Genomic DNA, 18,105 nt, shown 5'->3' with positions numbered 1-18,105 from the left:
CATTTTTATTTTTTGTTAACTTTACTTATTTTTACTATTTTATAATATAATTTTATATATATTTATTTAAAGCTCCAGTCTATTATTTACTATTTTATTTATTTATTATTATTATATTATTCACTTTATTATTTATTTACTATTATTATCTTTTATTTTATTTTTTTTACTATTTATTTGTCATTATTATATGTTCTTTATTGTTTATTATTTATTTACTTATATTTTAATTATTTATTACTTTTATTATTATTATTATTAGGAATATTACAAAGGGCAACACCAATAATGTTGCAAATGTCTCAACTAACCACTAGTTATCGCACTGACCACTCTACTCAACTCTTACGGACACGAAATTTCGAGGTGGCTGCATCTTTACAAGAGCAATCCAAATTTCAACAACACATACCAAATGATCTTGGAAGGCAAGTAAGTTCTAGATTTTCACCTCCAGGGTGCATTATTATGCCACCTGGGACACCTCTATGTTCCTATAACTGAGCGTGCTAAGATGATTTCAGAGGTGCACTACAAATAGGCCGCTGCACGTTTCAGAGTAGAGAAAATAATGGCAGTGAAGCAAAAGTATTTTTACTGTCCAAACCTCCAACAAGATGTTGGGAAGTACATTAGATCCTGCACTGCCTGCGGCATTCCCAAACCAACAATCAAGAAGAAAGGCCTATTTACTCTACCTACTCCTAGTCGACTTTGGGAATCCATCTCCATGGATTACATGCCGAGCCTTCCTTCTACTAATCATGGCAATGACTGTATGTTCGTGGTCATCAAAAGATTCTCTAAGATGGCCAGTCTAGCTGCCTGCAAGAAGAATATCACAACAGAAGTCACTGTTAAGCTCTTCTTTGAATGAGTGTGGGTATATTTTGGGATCTCATAGTCCATTATCTTAGATCGGGAAAGCAGGTTCTTGAGTGCATTTTGGTTAAGCCTTTGGTCGATGTTGGATACAAAGCTCACTAAGTCCACGACCTTCCATCCCCAAATTGATGGCCAAATAGTGGTCATCACAGGACGATCGTGCACATTTTGTGCATGTACAACTTGAATCATCCATGCACATGAGATGAAAGCTTCCCCTATGTCTAGCACAACTACAACATACCTCTCCATAGCTCAAATGGCCACAACCCCTTTAAGGTGGTGTTGGGATTCGAACCACTATGTCCCATTGATGTGGCCATACCATTTGTAGCTACTCAAGCATGCTCGACTCATGTCCAGTCTGAAGCCAGTCGGACTAACAACTTCATTAAGCGTATTCAGCACATCCACCAACAAGTTCATGCCATATTGGATAAATTCAATGCTAAGTACAAGAAATGTCATGATCAGCATCGAGTGCCACACAGTTCGAGGTGGGCGACAAAGTTTTGTTACATTTGCAGAAGGAGCGCCTCACCGGGCCCCATCGCGAGCTTCACTCACTCTGATATGGGTCGTACCCCATCAGCAAGACTATATGGAACAATTCCTTTGAGCTCAACATTCCACCATTCCTTGGTCTACACCTAGTATTCAATGTGAATGAGCTATGACTATACTTTCCTTGTAGAAATTCCCACTGTAGATCAATATATTATGCAACAGACTAAAGCAAAATACAAGATCTACTTCTCCAACAAACTTTGCGGAAGCTTAATCGAATTGAGCAAGATCAATGAGAACACATATAATGGAGAATGAGAAATCAATCACACATAACACAGAAGAAATAACCCGAGGAAAGCCTCAGCCTAAAACCCCAATCTCTGTATTATCATACAAGTGGAAAATAGTCATAGAATTACACAAAGCCTTAGCTTGGAAGCCAACCAGCTCTCAGTATAATCTCTTTGCTGCTCATAGACAGTCAAAGGCTTCTCATAAACCTTCTCCTATGCCCTCCAAGCCTCCTATTTCCTTGCGCGGTTTTCCTTGGGATCCAGTGCTGCCACCTGTGAATTCCCACCTCACATTGCTCACTTGGCCCAGTAGTAATTGCGCTATCCTAAAGGAGATGAATCCTTCTGCATAGATGAGTTTCCTTTATAGGAAAAATTCATCCAACTGATAGTACATTGTCCCTCCTGTGATCTCAACTGGGTCTCTGTCTGAACTGACATGCATGAGTTATCTATGAAAGAATATTCAGTTATCTGAAGTGCAACAGTTACATGCATGCAAGCATTAACTAACTGAACTCACAATTAATTCAACAAACTATTTCAATTAATCTAACTGGACTTGACTCAGTTAACCGAGCCAACTAATTACAACTCATCCTTATCTCTTTAACTGATGGATAAATTCCTCAATTAATGGAGAAACTGTTGCATGTCCCCACATAGACTTTATGTTTGATTTTTATACAACTAATTAACTTAAGATGAATTAATTAATTATTTTACAAATAGTTGCTAAGATCAAATTCAAATTTTACTTCTCTATTTTAGTTCAGGGACTAACTAAAATTGGAATCTATCCCGAAATGCTATTTATAGAGATGCTAATTTTAGCACTTCCATTTTTCATTCCTTGTTGCTATGTCCAACACTGGTACCCGAACTATTATTTATAACAATTCTATTTTTAGAATTTCTTGTTTCCATTTTCAACACTCCCTCTTAAAAAGAAAGGCTTCAACTCGAACTCGATCCTAAACCTTTGGAATGTTTAGCATGCAACACTTTGTGCAAGTGTGGATGCTCCAACAACTCTCGAAACAAAAAAAACTCCCAACTGACCTCTTTGTTGGGCTAAAAACATACTCTAATGCTGAAGCTCCCTTTGCCACTGACAAGTGCTCCCCCTCTGACCTCTGAGATGCTGCAACACTCCATGCATCTCGCACTGTTGCACACCTCTCTGTGCCATCCTGCACTGGTGCAACACTCTTGTGCCTCTCGCATTGTTGCAACTTGCTAGTTCTACACAGTCCTGGGGCTCTTGCACTGTAGCTCTCTCTGCTGCTCCATCTGCATCTATCTCTACCCACTCAGCCAGTCCTGCTACTCCTCATTGGGGCTCTCGTAGCAAAGTCGAATCCAAAAGGTTGGATACCTCAGATATCCTACCCCTATCTCAGCCTCCGTGGGACGAACACTCCACATCGCCCCACCTTCGACCTGGAGGTATGGATGCAAGTGATACCTCTGCCCACTTGGCTCGAAATTTCCCCCTACTAGAGGTCTTTGCATGAGTGGATGCCTCCACTTGGTCTCCTCTCAGCTTTCCTAGTTGTGGTTGCTCCACAACCTCCTGAAACTGCTTCACAAATCGTGGCTTCTCCACAATCGTCTTAGACTTCTCCTATGGCTGCATGTTGAGAGGTAATGTACTCTCCCTCTCAACCACCAAGTCTCCATCAATTACCTTTCTCTTCAAGGCTTTGCATGCATCTTGAACCTTAAGAGCATACAAGTTCTTGACACGTGAACCGATCTGCTTCACCTGTCTCGTGATGATGTGTCTAAGGAAAACCTTTCCCTTACTGAAGACTACATCATAGACTCTGTCTTCCAGCATTGCGATCGACACCAAATTTTTCTTCAGTCCTGGTCCATACTTGACATCAGTCAAGGTAATGCGAGCTCCATGCTCCCTCTGAAAAACAACTGTGCCTACACCTGAGACACTATACTTTTCATCATTACCCATCGCAATTCGCATCTGGAGACCCTTCTCCTCCAAGGTACTGAACAAACTCTTATCGCTGGTCATGTGGAAAGAAGCTCGACTGTCAAGAAACCAACCACTTCCCACTATGGATGAAACCATGCATGTGAAAATTGTGAAATCCAACTCGAACTATGAGGCCAGTGCCTCACCTTCTGATCCTTCCATTGATCCATTCTTGGATTTCCTCAGTGGACAATTTTTAGCAAAATGGCCCACTTCATGACAACGAAAGCATCACACTTTTGATTTGTCAAACTTCTTCCCACCATGGGAAGAACTCGATTTGGGATGAGAATCCTTCTCCTTCCTTTTCTTTGCCTTACTCGCTAAGGCACAATTTTCTTCATCCTCCTTGGATGAAGAAGATCCATCTCTAGTGCTTCTTCTTATCTCCTCCTACATCAGATCCGACCAAAGTCGTTCCCAATCTGGCAGTTTTTCTCTTCCATTAACTGAGTCTTGGTAGCTATGCCAGCTCTTAGGAAGATCGAGGAGTGCAAGACTCACCATGTCATCATTAGCGGTCGTGATCCCTACACTTCCAAGCTCATCCCTGCAGGTGGTGAGCTTGTTCAGATATGTAGAGATCGTGTCGCCCTTTTCACACTTGATCTTACGAAGCTTGTCTTTTAGCGCCAGCTTCCTCTGATCGTTGTTGTTTTGATATAAATCTTTCAATGTTTTCCACATCAAAAATGATGTCTCCTTCCCATGGAGGCTCGAGACAATGTGGTCTCGAACTCCCTCCAGGAGGATTCTCCTTGCTCTAGCCACACATTTCTTCCATTCCGCCAGTTGAGTAGCATCAATCGGCTTGGGGACTTCTTGATCAATGAAATCCTTTAGACCGTTATCGTCTAATACTGCCTCCATGCGATCCTTCCAGGCTATATAATTCGAGCTGCCATTAAGGGCATACTCGAGACTTTTCCTTCGAATAAAACCATGAAAATATAAATGAATCCATAGCCTAAATTATGTTGTTGTATCCCAAGGAACCACTTGGATTACCTATGCTTAGGCTAGTCTAGAGTGAGTGAAGGATGAGAGACATCCATGTTACACCATCTAAATCTTGGAAAACCTAATGAATTCCTAGGAATAGGCACCCACTAATGCATGCAAGGATACCAATAAATAAATTCATTAGGGGGTCAAACAAGATCGTACAACCCATTTCAAAATTAATGTCCCTTCCTCTAATGTAGAGGCCATGTTTGATCAATGCTCAACTTTAGCATTGTGATCCCACTTAATGTGGAAGTAGTGGGTGTGATCAAAATTGTTTTCTAGTAACTTGATTCTTCTTATGAGGGAATTGAGTTTTATATCACTAATAGGTGTCCTCCCTATTATAGCTCTTATGAAATGCATTGAATCCCCCAACACAATTAACTATTCCATTCCTTCTTCTAATGTAATAGAAAGTCCCTAACATAACTTATTTTATCAACAATTACATGGGAAAGCATTTTCTCTTTTGGAACCAATAATAAGAACTACCTATAAGTACCAAAACCAAAGCTTGAAAAAATAATTGATGAAACACATAAAGGATATTTTGGTCAATTATCCAACAAAAATATGGTTGATTATATGACAAGGGAGTATTTGAAAGTAGTGTGGAACAAGTACCGCACTAATCTCCTACATTTCCTTGAATACGTCCTACACAGGTTCCCTAAAATGAGTGGGATGCACTAGTGGAGGATGCTAAGGAGAAGAAGATGAAAAAAGGGTGTTTTCCAAAATTTGGAGAGCTAAAAAGGCACATATAACATAATATATATTGAACTTATAACTATGTGTTTGACGTAACTGAATAAATCACATTAACATGCACTTGAAAAATTTTCTCAACTCAAAGACACTTTGAATTCCATAAAGGTTAGATTGGACAAGGTTGGGTAACACAAACTTGGCTTAGGAGGCTATGCTAAAATAAAAGGAAGATATGTGAGTACTGAAATTTAAAAGCTTTCATTATTGATTTGTTCAACTTTAATTTAAAAACTTTTGTTACTAAATTGTGTTATGTTATAATACACATTAAAATGACTATGGTGTGAAGCACACAAACAAGGATCTAAAACCTACCTTGAGAAGATGATATAAAACATTAGATAAAATAAAATAAAAGGCAAGGAACAAAGTACTTCTACTATCAACAAGTAAATAAGTCAAATATATTTTGATTTATTAATTGTAATTGAGTTGAGGGTTTATGGATTATAAAATAACTATAAATGTTGTCGTAGGCACATGAAGATGTCATTATGGTGAAGTATATGTTTCTTAGGCTATTGGTGGTGATAAGTTATAGGTTTACCCTACCACCATGTTTGCTACACCAAGTACTATGAATAAGAGGACTTAGAATATATTTTTTATGTTCATATAATATGAACGAGGTGACTTATAAATGGTTTCCTTCAATTGTATATGTGTGTCCTACTTAGCTACATGCACGAAGAGATACTTTTGTTATCAACAACCACCTAAATTAAGAGAAGAAGAGGATAAATAAGTAGATGTGAACATTAAAATTATGGGCCTTCTAGTTAAAAAAAAAATCCCTAGAAGGAAGTATTGTAGTAGAATAATGTATTGTGATTGAAGTGTTTTAATATATACTTTGTAATTTTGATGTTCTTTTATGTTAAATTTAATATTGTTTTATATTGTGCTTTTCTATTTGTGTTCTTCCCTTTAACTCTTATGTTTTCATGTTGTTTACTAATGGAATTAGGAATGTGGTGTTGTCATTCATGCTCACTCACTGCTTTGCAAATGATCAGTTGTTTAGGATGCATAAGAACAGTGAAGATGAATCCATTTCCTGAGCCACGAAAGCTATCAAAGCTTGATTAGACCCTCTCCATTGCATAATTCTCAGAAAGAGATTTCCAATGGTATATAGAAGTCCAAAAAGGACTCCTGGATTAAAAATTAGAGCCTGTTGAAGATTACCTTTGGAAGATCCAGAAAACAAAAAAAAACACTAAGGGATGAAGACAAATCACAATCGGAGGTCTGAGACAAATCGCAATCGTAGATTAGGATTTTTGGTAGGTAAGGGATACTGGCGGGGTGAAAAAATAGTGATTCTTTGATCGCTGATATCGCATATCGGCAGTTGGTAGGTCCAAGCGCAGCGTTTATCGACATATCGGTAGTCAGTGGCCCCGAGCACAGAACATCCCGCAATATCAGTGGAGAAAATGGCTACCACTCTAAAAAACTTGCAGGCGGGCAATTGTGCGATGTAGTGTTACATCATCGAGGGAGGTCGAGAATCATTTGCAAAGGAAATGAGGAAAAAAACCAAGATCGGGCCACCACCTTCTCTCTACTCCACGTGGCATCAGCACATCGAAATATCAGTGAAGTCTGGGAAATCGACGATCAACAAGGTTTTCATTCCAAGACCGTGTGGGGGGCGATTCTGAGATACAGTGTAAAATCTCTAGGAAAAGCCAAAAGCCAAATACAAAGGAATTATCTGGAAAAACAGAGTTCAGGCTGCCCCCTTTTCTCTCCTCCACGTGGTGTAATATAGTAAATCTCGCAATCCTACAGTCCTGCATCCCACAGGTCCCGCATGCCACATCCCGCAATATTCTATATCGCAGTCCTGTGATCCCACATCCCGTAACATCGCAGTCTCGCACACTCCAAAACCTTGTGTTATCGTCGATTTGCGATATAGATTTACATTGTCAGAGGAGGCCGAAAACCATTTACAAAGGAATTTCATTAAAATCCAGGGTTAGGCAGACCCTTTCTCTCTCCTCCACATGGCAGTACAGTGAGTGACGTGGCAGTACAGACGATGAGGTGGCAGTATGGGTGGATACGTGTCACTCAGTTTCAACGTTTTTAGGGGTCTTATGGGGCCATTTTTTGGTGACACATGTCACCCCTCAACGGGTGACACATGGCGGTGATGACGTCACCCCGAAAATTAGTGATTGAAAATTGCACAAAGCGTAAGATTATTTCCCCCACTGATACTCCTCCTCGACTGCGATTGTGATAAGGAAAAGGGTCCCCAGATGCAATGTTTCATAGGTTATATTTTATAAGGATTTCGTATCTAGGATATCAGCCGATGCGATATAAAGAGTTATCAAAGTCGTTCCATGTTACCAAGGAAAAGGTCCCCCGGACAGCAGTTGAGAGCCTTAGCTCCCGGGGGCTAAGCGCTCAATCATAACGCATGGTCAAATGATATGAATAAGCAGAAAGGGGCTAAAGCAACGGGGGGCCTAAGGGGAAATTAGAGCATGAATGTTTCATGATATTTCATTGATAAAGGCCCACATCCAAAGGACTGCTTGTTACATTGTAAATGCCACCCCATGTGTATCAGAGCGCCGAAAGGATTGTGCAGAGCTCTTAAGGTGGATGGGTCGGCAGCTGTGATATTAAATAGAGTATGGGCAACATTAAACCAGTATGGGAGGCTCATGAAAACTTAATGAATCGGCATGGAGCCTCACTCCTCTACACAGCAAAGGACCGTTGAGATAGGCACATGCAGTGACCCACTCCCCATTCCATAGAACTGGTCATTCACACAGTAAAGGTAGAAATGATAGGAAACAACCCCACATCAGAGGAACGTATCATAGCAGAGACATACCTTGACCAGGGGCCGCCACAGGAACAACAGAGGGACACCTCCTCCATCATATTTCTATTTTCCTTCTCTTCCTTATTATTTATGTAGTTTCTTTATTTCCAAGAGGGGATCCATCCCGATTGTAATAATTTTGGGCAACATCACCTCTCATAGGCTGAGACAACTAGTCTATCAGGACAGTTGGGACTCTGGCAAAGATATTTTGTAAATTGTAATACAAGCTCCACCTCTTCTTATACAAAGGGGGAAGCAACACTTTACAAAGGGTTGGATGGTTCCAGAATTTCTCACCTGCAGGGTCTAGTTCTGAGAAGCCATTTTGGCTGAATTTGTTTTTAATGGGGGGCTTCACTGATATCGTGTTGAATGTATGGACTGGTTATTTGGACCCTTTAAGATAAATGGAATTTCCCTATTGATTTCAAGAATTATTAGTGTGCAGCATATTCCTCTTGGTAATCTCATTCCTTTTTTTTTCCTCATTTGAAACAATATAATGAATGCAATTGGTTCCTCTCTAATCTATCGATTTATCTTAGCTACTCAATAGAAGACAGTACCTGTGTTATCATAGGCCTACATGTGTTATTCACCAGCATTGGAGTACCTGTATAATTACATATTTACTTGTGTATTTGATTAACCTGTAGGACCTGGGTTAACCCAGATCTATGTTAGATTTTAGCAAAGAACGATACCCATGTCATGTTTGGTCTGAAACCTTCTTTTGCACCTCACTATTTTTATCACTCCACCTCCTCCCTCTTCCATATTTCTATTGGAAAATCTTTTCTTAGGATTATGTGTTGTTTATAGCCCTATTTATCAAATTCCATAGTTCTGCTGGAACATTACTGCTTAGGATTATGTTTGTTATAGCCCTATGCATCTATTTCCCTCCTTCCTTTCCTCCTCTCCACCATTTCTACAACTTTAGTTTTAAGCTATCTCATTGTTGTGTGTTGGCCATCAGAAGAAGAGGGAATTTCTCTTTGAGATTGCCCCAATATACCCCCAGCATTTGGATCCATGGGTTGGCTTGAAACAACCTCAGTGAAGGCTTATTGAACTAAGCCCATCCTATTACCTTTTTACATGACAATGGGAGTGCTGAAAACCCCTCATAGATTATCTTTTAACCACTCCTCCCTTTAAGATGTCCTAGGCACTGGTTTATAATCAACCCAGAGGCTGTCTCTAGGGGGATTCCTGCAACACTTGTGTTGCTGGTGTGATTTGAAGCGACAACATGTGGAAAAGAGAGTGGTGTTGATGAGGGAGGGGGGTCTATGTGGTGAGAAGAAATCATATGAGCTTCCAACTTATCATGATAATAAATTATTCTCAAAGTTAAGAGAAGCTCAATGCAGTAAAAAACCACATCATTAGTAAATTAATGAGCTCAACCCTTAAATATTTTATAATTAGTTTTTCATTTTGTTCCTATATTTTCTTCTTCCTCTTTTGTCATATGCATATCAAATTGGATGGTAATCAATATTTATGGCTTCCATTGCAAGTTGGATAAATCTCTATAAGAAGCCTCCAATGGGTATTTTGGTAAAGTTTATATTGCAACCTTATAATGTATGGTACATTTATTCTACAAAAAAGTAAAGAGAAAAAGATGTCAATATATATTGTGTGAAATATTAAAAGAAATATAAACAATTTTAGTTGCATTTGTATTTATTAATTGATCTTGTTTTTATTTTATTTTATAAATCTATCTCAAGTAGTGCTTTATCGTGACTAAGAATGCGGTGTTATTGTCCATGATGACAAGTATGTGAAGGTTCTTTTGACTCTTTTCTTTGTTGGGATTATAATTAGTCTTCAAATTTTATGCCTAAATAGTAATGTTCTTCATCAACATCTAAACAAATATTCTCTTCATCTTTTTTTTTTAAGAGTATATAAGGATATCACACAAAAACTCAAGTATAATATTGTTCACATTCTTATTGAAAACAATATTCATCAAGAACAAATTGTATGTAAATAACTGGCTCATTAGTAGGAAGGAAACTAAACACATTTCATTATATTGTAAAATATCCCTGCCTCATTTACAATTTTCTAATTGTATTCTTAGTACAAAATATTATATTTATAAGCCTCATATGCTTGTGTATTCAAACAAGAGTCTTAATTACAAGGCTATTTTAACCTTTACATGCATCAATATATGTCTATAATGGTTTTATTATTATATTTTGACCTCATCAACCCCATGCTTATAATGTAAAAATGGATATGTGCTTCTTCTCATCATCTCTCCAATGCTTAAAATTCATGAAATGGCATATGATCCTTCTAGAATCTATAGCTGGCAAGTCCTCTCTTCTAGAAGTCTCTAGTGGGTTACTACATTTTAAAGTTAAAGTGCTCGCTTGAAGAAGTCTATAGCGTTTTCCATGCTAGTGAAACTTCATTAAACATTTATACTATTGTGGTGAAATTAAAGTAAGAATTATATAAACTTAGGTGTAGTAGCTACAATTTATCATTTGGATCTACCCTTCCCCTAGTAGGGGGGCTCTTATAAAATTCAATTAATTTTTTCCATCATGATAATTTTTTCTTTGTATAGAGTTGGTTACCTGTTGCTTGAATATATTATTTTATTCCATAACTTTGAATGTTCTTGTAAGCAACATGCTTAATTAGTTCATATGCATCGTCTATAAAGACTTAGCCTTGTTATTATTTTGATTTTATTTTTTTTACTCCTATATATATCTTTAACATATAGGAGAATTTCCCTACTTTTGAACATCTTAATGTCTTGAGCAAACAATAGTTCTTGAAAACTAGTTAAATTTTTATTGTTTATATTTTTGGAATTATAAATAACACCAATTTTCTAGAGTGATGACAATATAACTCTATGTAGGTGGATTTTGGTGGATGAAGAGGATCATGTCATTAGGCATGGCACAAAATACAATTGTGAGTCATTTAAATTTCTTAGTCTCCTAGATAGTTTGGGTGATTGGAAGGATAGATGTATGAGGTTTCCTTTATTTTATATATAAATGAGGTTGTGCGTAGTTCCTATACTTATTGTCTTTGTTTTGACTTGAATTCTTCGGCATCTAATCTTATGTCATGGAGAATCATTTTAGGTGTTGCCTTGATTTATTTACAAGCAACAGTTTGCAGTGTGTACAATCCTTTCTAGTTGTTTCCATTTGAGTTTCAAATTCTTTATCTAGTTATTTATTCAATAAATTGTAGTTCATGGTAGGGGAGGAATTTAGGTCCATTTTGTAATACCTCATCTCCATATTGTTAGCTTGTCTTATTTTTACCAATGCTAGAAAAGGGTTTGCCATGAATTATTCATATTTACCTTGTCATGCACAAGTCCTGTTGAATGGATCTCCTACCTGGTCATATGAGGAGATTGAGTCAATATCCACTACTTGCTTCTCCATTGTGATCCAAAATTTATATCATAAGATAATATACTAAATTATTTCATTTTGTATTTGATTGTTCTTTTTCATATTAAAACATGAGCAATGAACTATGCTACCAACATTGATTGCATTGTAGTTCTTATTCACTTTAATAATGTTTTATTTGTTTCTTAGAGAGAGGAAAAATGACCACAAGGTTAACAGCATTGTCAATAATAATGGAATCAAATTTCATGGGCCTTCAAATTAGACACAAATTAAGGCTCATCTACCTTTTCTTGGGCACATAAAGGCTATATTAAATATCTCCTTTTACACTTAATAATGTTTTTTTAACTTTAATATGTTCTCAAGAAGGTTTGAAGATAATTTCATATTATGTGTCTAATATTATTTATTTTTGCATAATATTGAGTAAATTTTGAATGAGATAATATAGGGACTTGCTTCCTACTATAGGAAGGAACAAAATTGGATAATAAAGGAACAAAATTTCATGAAACTATTGACAAATTATGGAGTTCCATTGAATGAGAAAATTTAGGAATGTGTTTCCTATCATTAAATGAAGATTCCTAGTGTTGGGAACCAAATCCACTTTTTGAGGGATTTTGGAGGGGAAAGTTCAAGGATGATGCTTCCCTATCCATTTGTATAAGTACCGATTCCAACTTTCCTCTAGGGGCATTTATTTCTTAGTCTTATTGTAGAGAAAACTTGTTATTTAGCAATTCCACTTTCATTTCTAGCAGGGTTGTACTTGGATTGATTCAAATAATGAAGTTTGGTGCCATTTTTAGATTCTAAAACTAGGTTTCTTTCATAGGAATTTGATTATCCTTAGGCTTGGCCATCCCAGGAGCCTCAAAGTCCTCTTTTACAATTTATTTATTTCCTTTGAATGTCTTTTTCACTTGCATCTCTTATTTCTGCATTTACTATTCATGCTTCTTTGTTGTAGGTCATATTGGTTAAATTATTGAAGTGAGTTATTTTGTAGTTTATTTATAGAGTCACAAGAATTATTCATCCTTAGAAAATCTTTGAAAATTCATATTCATCATTGAGCTACTTGGATTGGTTTACTAGTTCACAAATCTAGAATTTCTGAAAGTCTCTTGTAGCAAAATAGTAGTAATTTTCTGCTATTTTTTAACACGTGTTAACAAGGCTATTTTGAGTTGATTCCACTTGTATAAAGTCATAAAAACATTGGATTTAATAACAAAATTTACCCTATAGAATTTACACTTGACCAAGTTATGCATTTGATAGGTTAACTAGCTCACCAATTCTTGAATTTCTAGTTTTTAGAGTAGTAATTTTCTGCTATTTTTTAGCACATGTTAATAGGGGTATTTTTGAGTGATTCCATTAGGAATGGAGTCCTATGACATCCTAATTAAGAAAAAAAATCCATCTAGTTTTCATTTTATTTTCTTTGGAATTCTTCAAGCTATCTTGAGGAGTAGCAGTCTTGTATCAGTCTTGTACCAATCCTATAACAGTTCTGTAGAAATCATGCGGCACACTCTAAACTTGACTAGATTTGTTAAAAAATCTTGGTTTTTATCCCTTAGTATTTAATAATGATTTATATGCCCTAAATCCATGATTAAGGAGGACCCAAGGCCATTTTTAACTTTCCTTTTTACCCCTGCAACACATCTCAACAATTTGGGTTAGTGGATAAATTTATGAATTGTATAGCACAATAATGATTGTCACATGAAATATCTAATGAATTTTGTCAATGGATATAATATATTTGGAATACAATGATTGATTACATTCTCTTTCCTTCATGTAATTTAGATTAGTTTTATTTATTTACTCTTAAGCTAGGGTTTCTATTTCAAGCACTATTATTTCCATTCCATATAGTAGGTTTCATTTCAATGCAACATTTACATTTTGCAAGTATCTTAATATTTACATTTTTACAAGTAGCATAGCCTTTACATTTCTGCGATTAGGATTAGCATTTACATTTGAGCAAGAAACATTTCCATTTTTGTAAATAGAGTAACATTTCCATTTATGCAATTAGTTTAGGTTTTGATTTCATGACATCACTCCATTACATTAGATCAACGAAGGAAGGACAAATGTTGCACATATAGTGCTGACACCTCTTAATTTTGTATGAACCCCGGGTTGATAATTTAAGCTGGTAGGCTTGTTAGTTGTAATATTTTTGTTGCAATACCAGGGCTCATCACTTTTTGGCATCGTTGTCAGGGAGGTGTCAAAGTATGCATTGTTTTCTTCCCTAGTTGATCAATTTCTGTAAATACAAAAAAATCGCATTAGGCATATTTCATTTTAGAAAATTTAATCACATTATAATTCTTATTCAAATTTTTTTATAAAAACATAACAAAAAAAGATTACTTCTCCAACACCAAACCCCCCCATTTGATCACGTGTTGCAGTAAGAACCACATCACCATCCACTTTTATAGGTAGAAGAAGAAGAGGTGGAAGAGAAGGTATAAGAAATGGATGGAGATGATGACAATGAAGAATATCCTTTTCGATTTTCCATTCAAGATACTGATATGGATGTGCATATGAAGAAAATCCCTCCATGATTCCTTCCCAACTTCCATGGTATGAGGTCAGAGGATCTGGAAACATTTCTATTTGAATTTAAAATCCTTTGTAGATCTTATGGTTACTTACTAAAATCTCAAAAATTGATATTGTTTCCGACAATAATGAATGATAGAGATCTTAAATGATTCATGAGTTTACGGACTAATTCAATAATATCGTGAAATGATATGCAAAAGATATTTCTAGAAAAATATAAAGATCATGATCTTGAAGAAGAAGTCTTTAGAATGACTCAAAAGAAGATGAAAGCCTTGAGGATCTAATAGAGAGATTTATGTATAATGTCAAGAGGGAAAAATTACATCATTTAGGATTTGACACACTAAAAACCCTCTTACTTAGAACAATTAGAGATGAGTGGATTTATCTCCTTAATCTCATGAGTAGAGGTGATGTATACCAATTATCATTTGAAGCAATTTGTGAAATATGAAAGTGCATATCAAGAGGAAGAGCAACAGTAATTAAATCGGCATCAAGATTGGTAAGTCAAGCTGAACTTGGAAATTTTATTGATAACTTTAAAATGGAAATTCTTAGCAATATATGCGAACAAGTAGAAATGTTAAGAATAGAAAATTAGAAAAAAGAATATGTTGATATTTTTGTTATCCATGCATAATTACATGCTACTAAATATTGCCCATCATTACCAAGGTTGAAGGAATTTTACCAAGAAGACAATGGAGCAAGTCAATCACCAAAGCAATTATGTTATGTATCTCCAAGAGTTCCATGGAAACCTATTCAACTTGTATGATGCAAGAACCTAATTCACAATTTCAAGGTTATGCACATCCATCTCAAAATAATTGGAGCACACCCTTTCCTTGGCAACCTTGGTCATCTCAACCCCAAAACCAATCTTGGCAACAAGGTTGGCAAGGACCTTATGGGAGAAATCCACAATATCCTCAATATTTTCCTCAATATCCTCCATACCAAACTCCATGCTATCCCTACCATCCACCTCCACCACAACCACAAAATCAATCACATCCATCTCAAATATCCACTCCCACTCAACTACCTGTACAACCATTTTTGAACCCAAACAATCTAGTAACTCAACCCACTTACAATGTTGAGGTACAATAATTCCAAACAAATCCTCTTGATCTGAATGGTATTCACCTTAGATCGAGAATTGTATTGCAAAAAAGAGATTCTCTTGATGTTATTGAAGGAAAACATTCAAAAAAACAAGATTCAAATGAGGAGACCAAAGAATCATGGGTTGCACTTGATGGAGAGAAGACATCCAAATCATAGATTGAGAAAGTTATTTCATATTTAGCATAAAATCCTCTATGCAATGTTCAAGAGAATAATAAGAAAAAATAAGATTTAAATGATCCAAATGTGCAAGTGAACCAAGGGAATCACAACTATATTTAAATCAGGTTCTATTCAATCATTAAGTTGCAGAAACACACTCTTATTCAACATTTCTTGACATCATCAAAGAAGTTGGTCTCTCACATTTAGGTACATGTCAAAGCATATATTTCAATCCTACACATGAATTTATTTGTCATCTTTATATGCACATGGTTCCATTGGAAGTATTCTTATACTTGAAATATTTTTTTTTTCAAGTAAAGTAGGATAGAGGAATTAAAAAAAGGAAAAAGAGGAAAATAAAATAAGAGAAAAATAAAATCTTTGGTGAAAACCTCCTTTGAGGCATCTAAGTTTGGTTCACTAATTCAAAACCTTCTTGAGGCAGCTCGCAGGTTGAAAAAATAAAAATAAAAAAATGAAAAAGATGCTAGGTGAAAACCTCCTTTGAGGTGCCTAGGCAAACCTGCTAATTGAAAACCTCATTAAGGAAGCTAGTAGGCCTAAAAATAAAATAAAATAAAAGAAGAAGATATTTTTTTGTTCTAGTTGCATTTATGTGTTTGTATGAAGGTACTCTTCCACTTGCATAAGGAAAATAAATAGGTCAATTCCACAAAAAGGGAAAAGAAAAAATTAGCAATGAAGGAACATGCATCCATCCAGTTAAGGGAACAATAGTGAAGGAACATGCATACAACCAGTCAAGGGAACAATAGTGAAGGAACAGGCATCTAGCCAGTCAAGGGAACAACAGTAAAGAAATAGGCATCCAACCAGTCAAGGGAACAATAGTGAAGGAACATGCACCCAGATAGGTCAATCATCCAGTAAGGAACAATAGGGCATTCATCTAGTAGGGAATAGGCATCTAGCCAGTTAAGGGAACAATGGTGAAGGAACAAGCATCCAGCCAGTCGAGGGAACAATAGTGAAGGAATAGAGTCCACATTCCATTTCTCCATTCCCCCAACCTAACCATTACATTTCCATAATCATTCATCCATATCCTTACATGTCACCATCACCTAGTAGCAATTGCACCCAATTTTTCCTCAATCCTGCAATGCTACAAGATTGTCCTATAGTGCTACAGGAAAGTTTTGTTTTGCTACAGGACTGTAAAAATACACAGGGCATAATTTCTTTTACCATAAAATTGTGCATCCATTGGCTGAGTTGTTTCATGGGGAGATGCATAAGGATGATAGTAACATGCTCAAGAAATTTCAACAAATTTTATTGCACAATTTTCAAGAAATTGGCCATCATCAACTATAGCCATTTTTTATTTTTCTCGAGAGTCGTGCATCCATTGACCAATATTTGTTATGGGGAGATGCATAAGGATGATGTAAAAATTCTCAAAAAAATTAGTTCAATACAACGTATTGTCTGAGAGATATGGATAAAACAAGTTTGTTACAAGATTGTCCTGAAATGCTACAGGACTAACCAAAATTGCTACATGATTGTGATCGACATAGAGAGAGGGGTAAAATCCTATTCTTTCCTTAGGGGAATGAATAAATAATTCCACCACACCTCCATCATCCATCCTCCACACTAGTTTGTCACTTCTCCAGCCAAAAATTCATCTATGTCCATGAAAAGTCCCCATTTTCACCCCCTCTTTCATTACTTTCACCACAACCAATCATTTTGATCCTTGTCCATAGATTGATCATTAGTTATCAGTGTTTTTGGAAGCACTATCTGAAGGATATTGTTGACATAAAATGGTTTTTGTGACTGCTACAAGAAGAAATACATTCCTGTAGTATTCTGCAATTACCTTGCAAGACCATAATTGAGAGCACCAAAATGAAGAACCAATCATCATGAAGACATTGGTGAGTCATTTCCTCAATTTTTTCCAACTATAAGACCTCTGTAAAGCTAATACAAGATCAGAATAGAGTGCTACGGGATTGAGACAGTCTGCTACTGGAATCTGTTGAGCATGAGAAAGGGAGGCCCTTGGTATCCATCCAATCCATCAACCTTCATTTTTTCTCCACTGTCTCACTGGAAATCCACAAAATCTGACCCTCCACCCCTATGTTTCCCGATTACCATCACTAAAAGGATCTCAAAATACCACAAAAAAATTCCATGAATTATCAATCTTTTTGAAGGCCATACTCAGAGAAATTATGAACCTGAGGGGCCTATGTGGGTGCTACAGGAAGACACATAGTCCTGTAGAAGCCTACATAAACCCTACAGGATGGAATTTGTAGCACTAGTCCAAGAACTTTGAAGACCACATCACTTCACAAGGCTCATAAAATAAGTTTGTGTAGCTATATGGCTTCCTCTAGGTTATTGTAGGATCATTTGTCATGATGAATCAAACACACTAGGTCAACTACAACAATAGTACCTTCA

This window comes from Pinus tabuliformis, chromosome 4_1 (genome assembly GCF_031772625.1).
Source record: "Pinus tabuliformis cultivar Carrire ecotype Pingquan chromosome 4_1, CPIR1, whole genome shotgun sequence".
Taxonomy (NCBI): Eukaryota; Viridiplantae; Streptophyta; class Pinopsida; order Pinales; family Pinaceae; genus Pinus; species Pinus tabuliformis.
This window is presented reverse-complemented; position numbering follows the sequence as displayed.